Source organism: Bufo bufo, chromosome 10 (assembly GCF_905171765.1).
Source record: "Bufo bufo chromosome 10, aBufBuf1.1, whole genome shotgun sequence".
Taxonomy (NCBI): domain Eukaryota; kingdom Metazoa; phylum Chordata; class Amphibia; order Anura; family Bufonidae; genus Bufo; species Bufo bufo.
This window is the reverse complement of record NC_053398.1, coordinates 125,592,001-125,598,618: the sequence shown is the minus strand read 5'-3', so window position 1 is coordinate 125,598,618 and position 6,618 is coordinate 125,592,001.

The following is a 6,618-nucleotide window of genomic DNA, read 5'->3' as shown; positions in this document are numbered from 1 at the left end:
ACGGAAAAAGTACACTGGATGTCAGATATTTTTTAGATGCGCACACTTTACACTGGAGATGTGGCGCAGCTAATGTCACTATCCGCAGCGGACACCGTCTACGTAAAAAGTACACTGTATGTCACAGATATTTTTTGGACGCGCACACTTTACACAGGAGATGTGGTGCAGCTAATGTCACTGTCCGCGGCGGACACCGTCTACAGAAAAAGTACACTGGATGTCAGATATTTTTTGGATGCGCACACTTTACACAAGAGATGTGGCGCAGCTAATGTCAGTGTCCGCAGTGGACACCGTCTACGGAAAAAGTACACTGGATGTCAGATATTTTTTGGATGCGCACACTTTACACAGGAGATGTGGCGCAGCTTTTGTCACTGTCTGCAGCGGACATCGTCTACAGAAAAAGGACACTGTATGTCACATATATTTTTGGGATGCGCACACTATACACTGGAGATGTGTTGCAGCTAATATCACTGACTACAGCGGACACCATCTACGGAAAAAGTACACTGTATGTCACGGATACATTTTTTCAGCGCACACATTACACAGCAGTTGTGGCATTGGTTATGTCCACAGCAGACACCGTCTATGGAAAAAGTACACTGGATGTCACCGATATTTTTTGGATGCGCACACTTTACACTGGAGATGTGGCGCAGCTAATGTCACTGTCCGCAGCAGACACCGTCTATGGAAAAAGTAAACTGGATGTCACAGATATTTTTTGGATGCGCACACTTTACACAGGAGATGTGGCGCAGCTAATGTCACTATCCGCAGCGGACACCGTCTATGTAAGAAGTACACTGGATGTCACAGATATTTTTTGGATGCGCACACTTTACACAGGAGATGTGGTGCAGCTAATGTCACTGTCCGCAGCGGACACCATCTACGGAAAAAGTACACTGGATGTCACAGATATTTTTTGGATACGCGCATTTTACACTGGAGATGTGGCGAAGCTAATGTCACTGTCTGCAGCGGACACCGTCTACGGAAAAAGTACACTGTATGTTACAGATTTCTTTGGGATGTGCACACTTTCCACTGGAGATTTGGCGCAGATAATGTCGCTGTCTGCAGCGGCCTAACTATTGTACGCTATTTAGCGCAAGATGCGCTAAAAATAGATATTGCTGCCACACACAATAGTCCTTAGAAGGACTTTTGGGTCTGTAAAATTTTAGCAATTTAGTGCAGGTCACGCTAAAAATATAAATTGCTGCTGCCACACACAATAGTCCTTAAAAGGACTTTTGGGTCTCTGAAAAGTTTTGGTGGTAAAAATATTCTTAAATTACTCCTTACACTGTCTGTCCCTTCCTCAGCACAGCTCTCCCTGACTAAGAATGAGACGAACATGCGTCATCGGGTTCTATATAGCACCTGATAACTCGTTCCGGCCAGCCAATCACTGTAATGCCAGCATCCAACATGGCTACGGCATTACAGTGAAGAGCAGTACTTACCTACACGTTTATTGGCAGCGTAGCAGCCAAGAAACGTGCTGGGCGGAGACTCAAGCATTGCTCTCAAGCACATGCGGTATTCGGCCAAATACCGCCATGTTCCGAGCATCGAGATACTCGAGCCGAACTGGTGTTCGGCCCAGCATGATCGATCATCACTAGCTCTGAAAAGTTGTGGATGACATTCTGAGCTCTCCTAGGACTGTAGGCAACTCATTAATGCCAAACCAACATTACTCATTAGAGATGAGCGAAGTTATGAAAACTTTGATTCGGCTGCTTTGCCAAATTTCACAAAGAAATTTGCTTTGTGACTAACTATTTCATCATGAAGCATTTTTTGTAAGTAGCGGGCACAATGATGTGAACCACCCTATTAAACCCCTCAGATGCTTCGTTCATCGCTGATTGCGGCATCTGATGTAAAATTGGAGGCCTTTCAGGAGGTTAAAAAAAGCCTCATCTGTTTGAGCATGAAGAAGCGTCCGAGGCCATCTTGATTGAGGATTGCGCAAAGAATTTGCGTGGTATCTTCAATCAAGATGGCCATGGCAGCCTTTTCACTCTCAAGTGGATGAGGTGAGTATGTTTTTTTTTTTTTGTACGCCAATAAAGGTAAAATTGCGGCAAATCTAATTTTCCCTGAAATTCACAGCGAAGTCCACTTCGAATACTTTGATTCGCTCAACACTATTACTCATCTTAAAGTGACAGCAACATTTATGGTTATGGGTAACAAACAGCCTCTTTAAACCCTTCTCATGTGAAGATTTTTCATTTTTGCGTTTTTGTTTTTTACTCCCTGACTTCCCAGAGCCAAAACTTATTTTTTATTTTATTTAAATTTTTTCTCATAGCCATATGAGGGCTTGTTTTTTGTGGTTGCACTTTCTGATGCCATGATTTAATATAACATATGATGTAGTGGGAAGTTGGAAAAGAAAATTGGATGGAATTGAAAAAATAAAACTAAGAAATTCCACCACAGTTCTATGGATTTTCCTTTTACGGTGTTAACTATTTGATAAAACTGACCTAAGCCCTTCATTCTCCAGGTCAATATGATTACAACAATACCACTTTTATGTAGTTTTTGTTTTGTTTTAATACTGAAAGAAAAATCAAACTTTGGGAATTTTTTTTTTCAGCAGCATATTCTGACCCCTATCTCTATGGAGATGTGTGAGGGCTCCTTTTTTAGATGATTTTTAGTTTTCATTGATACCATTTTGTGGTGTGTATGACTTTTTAAATCAATTTTTATAATTTTTTTGGGGGGAGGTGGAATTATACATTTTTTTAATATTTTTAAAAACTTTTTTTTATTTTTTTTATTTTTTAAACTCGCCCTACATGATTATAGCAAGCAATCATTAGATTGCCTTTTGTATTTTGTAATAGTACTTTATCCATTACAGAATGCAGTATTCAGCATATTTCAATTCAGTGCTGCCACCTGTGGGCCTGTATTGGAATATAGCAGTGATAGGCAACAGAGCCTCAAACAGGCTCCAGCCTATCACTGTCATGTAACAGCTTCCCTGATTTCAGCCTGGGGAAGCTGTTACCGGGGCAGTAGTATGCGGCTCGCTCAGTTGTCAAGAGAAAGCCCCATTTACTTGGGTGCCCATCTGCCTTTGATGCTATGTAAGCCTGCACCCACTGCCTTGTCTGCAGTAGGAAACCAAGCAATCTAAGACTCACCCCTTTGCTAAGCCATCTGCATGCAAACCATTGAGGAGAAAATACAATCAGGAGAAAATAAACACCTGCAATATGAAAATAAGGTAGACCATGAGCAGTTGATGCTTGCAGTGGTATCTTCAAGGTGAATGGAATTAGCTCTTTGAATACACTTTTAACTTGCTAAATATTCCTCAACTATCAACAAATTAGACACTGGACCAGGGGGCATAAAATTTTAATGTTTTTGATAACATGATTCAACAATGCCGAATGCTAGAATTCACTGATTTTAATCCTTTTTCTAGAAATAATTCTTAAATGGGTCTGTTATGCTCAATTACTGTTGCCTCGGCTTCCCCTTAGGGTCACTTATAATACAGAACAGCAAATAAAAAATGCTCTGCATTTTACTTAATCTTATCTAATTTCGGCTGATTTTCTTTGACAATCTATTTATCATAATTATTAGCACTTGTCGAGGTTAATACAATCAAACGTGAAATCCAGAACATTCTGTGTTTTATTTTCTGGTGCGTTGCTTCTTTCATACTAATGGACTGAGCAATAATCTGTATTCATTCCTGAAAGGGAAAAAAACATAAGACTAGCAACTGGGATAAAAAGTAACAAATGTATTCTGAGGACTTTTTCTTTTTTTTTTTTCTTTTTTTGTTTAATATTTCCCTTTAGTATCTTTGAAAAGGCATTGAAAAATAAATGAAAGAATGTGAGGCTATTATGATGCCCCTAATCTTCCGATGGGACTGTAATGTGCCACAACCCCTTCACTCTAGCAATCCATAGGGGTAGCAAGGCATAAACTCCCACTGCTATTGACGTGCCAGGAGATGTTTTTAAGGCGTACATTCTTGTTGGTTTTCCCAACTGTTTTATACTGATGACTAGTGTTGAGTGAATCGAAGCATTCAAAGTGGTCTTTGATCCAAATTTCCAGAAAAATTTGATTTGCAAGAAAGCCAAATTTTCTCATGCTTCGTGGTAATTAATCAATTTTTCCTAAAATTGTGGATGAAAGTAAAAAAAATTATACTCACCTCAGCCACTTGCTCACGGAGAAGCCATCCACCAAGTGGATGAGGTGAGTATAATTTTTTTATTAACCCCTGAGCAGCTGAATGTGAGTCACAGGTTCCACAATCAGCATTGAACATGGCATCTGAGGAGTTAAATTATGGGGGTGGCACGATCACCATTCCCTGTAATTGTGCCCGCTCCATTCAATGGAAAATGATTCGTGACAAAGTAATTTGTCACAAATAAAATTTCTTGTCAAAATGCGGTGAAGCTGCCAAATGGAATTTTTCTAAACTTTGTTCATCTCTACTGATGACCTATCCTCAGGATAGCCCATCATTATTTGATCAGTGATGGGCCCCCCGCCTATCAGTTATTTCAGGAGGCTGTGGAAAAGCCCTTTGACCACTAAGGAAACATATTTCTTCCTAATTCTACAGTTAGGCAATCAGGTTGCAGCACCTTGTGCTGTTGACTCACCTAGCATAGTATGGTTTCAGGGGTATGATAATGCTTCATCATTAGTTGGTCTAGATGTGTGGCCAATAGTGTTGGGCAAGCATGCTCGGCCGAACACATACAGTAGTTACATAGTTGCATAGTTAATACAGTTGAAAAAAGACAAATCCCAAAAGGAATTGAGACTCAGATTTCTACACGTTTTCATAAGCAATAATGTTTTTTACTTTTAAGAATTCGTCTAAACCCTTTTTGAAACTGTCTACTGTTCCTGCTGTGACCATGTCCTGACAAAGTCTATTCCACAGATTCACCATTCTTATAGTAAAGAAGCTTTGACGCTTCCGGAGACTGAACTTTTTCCTCTCCAATCGGAGGCAGAGCCCCCTTGTCTTTTGAGCGCATTTTACATGGAACAGCTTTTCACTATATTTTTTGTATGGCCCATTTATATATTTGTATAGGTTAATCATGTCCCCCCTTAGACATCTCTTCTAACTAAGACCCTCCATTCCCCTTATCAGTTTAGTCGCTCTCCTCTGTACTTTTCCAGCTCCAGTGCGTCCTTTCTATGGACTGGTGCCCAGAACTGAACTGCATATTCCAGATGAGGCCTCAGCAACGCTTTGTAAAGTGGTAGTATTACATCCCTGCCCTCGAGTCCATGCCTCGTTTAATGCATGACAATATCCTGGTGGCCTTAGAAGCAGCTGATTGACATTGTATGCTGTAATTTAATCTACCATCTACAAGGACACCAAAATCCTTCTCTATAAGTGACTCTCCCAGTGCTACATCACGTAGCACATATGAAGCACAGAAATGTATTACTACCAAGATGCAGAACTTTACATTTGTCCACATTGAACCTCATTTGCCAAGTTGATGCCCAATCACTCAGAGTGTTCAAGTCAGCTTATAGTTTATGAACATCTTCCATAGACTGTACAGTTCTACACAGCTTAGTGTCATCTGCAAAAATAGATATGGTGCAATTAATCCCCTCCTCAATATTATTAATAAATAAATTAAATAATAAAGGGCCCAGCACTGAACCTTGAGGTACACCACTTATAACCTGGGACCATTCTGAATAGGAATCATTGACCCCAACTCTCTGGACACAGTCCTTCTGCCAGTTTTCAATCCAATTACAAACTATACTTTCCAAGCCTATAGACCTTACTTTACCTATTAAGCGTCTATGAGGGACAGTATCAAAAGCAATTGCAAAATCCAGAAACACTACAACCACAGCCGCTGCTCTGTCCAGGCTACTACTCACCTCCTCATAAAAACAAATCAGGTTAGTTTGACAACTTCTGTCCTTGGTAAACCCATGCTGGTTATCACTTATAATATTATTTATAGTCACATACTCCTGTATATAGTCCCTTAAGAGTCCTTCAAACATTTTTTCCACAACAGAAGTTAAACTGACTGGTCTATAATTACCTGTGGGCACCACATTTGCCTTGCGCCAATCACTTGGCACTGTACCAGTACCTAGAGAATCTTTAAAAATTATAAACAGTGGCACAGCAATGACTGAACTGAGCACTTTAAGCACTCCTGGGGGTAATCCATCTGGACCCGGAGCCTTGTTCACATTTACCTTATGTGAGGAATATGAATTATTATTTACTGGCAGCCCTGATTGTCAGTTGATTCACCTTTTGGCTTGTACACAGTCAGTGTACATGCAAAATATGTTCCCACCCCCTAGACATCTGATTTTCAGCTAGCAAGGGAGAAAGTTCCAGGGGTCCAGGCTTCAGAGAGGCCCCAGGTGGATAATGTCACACCTCAACCAGCCAGTTTGGAGGCAACCGCAGGAAAACCCACAGCAGGGGGTCTCAGCTCTTGCCCAAGATCAATGATACTTCCCAGACATGTTGGCACCTACATTTCATAAGGAAATATGAATCGCCCGGCCATCGCAGGGGAAAACTGG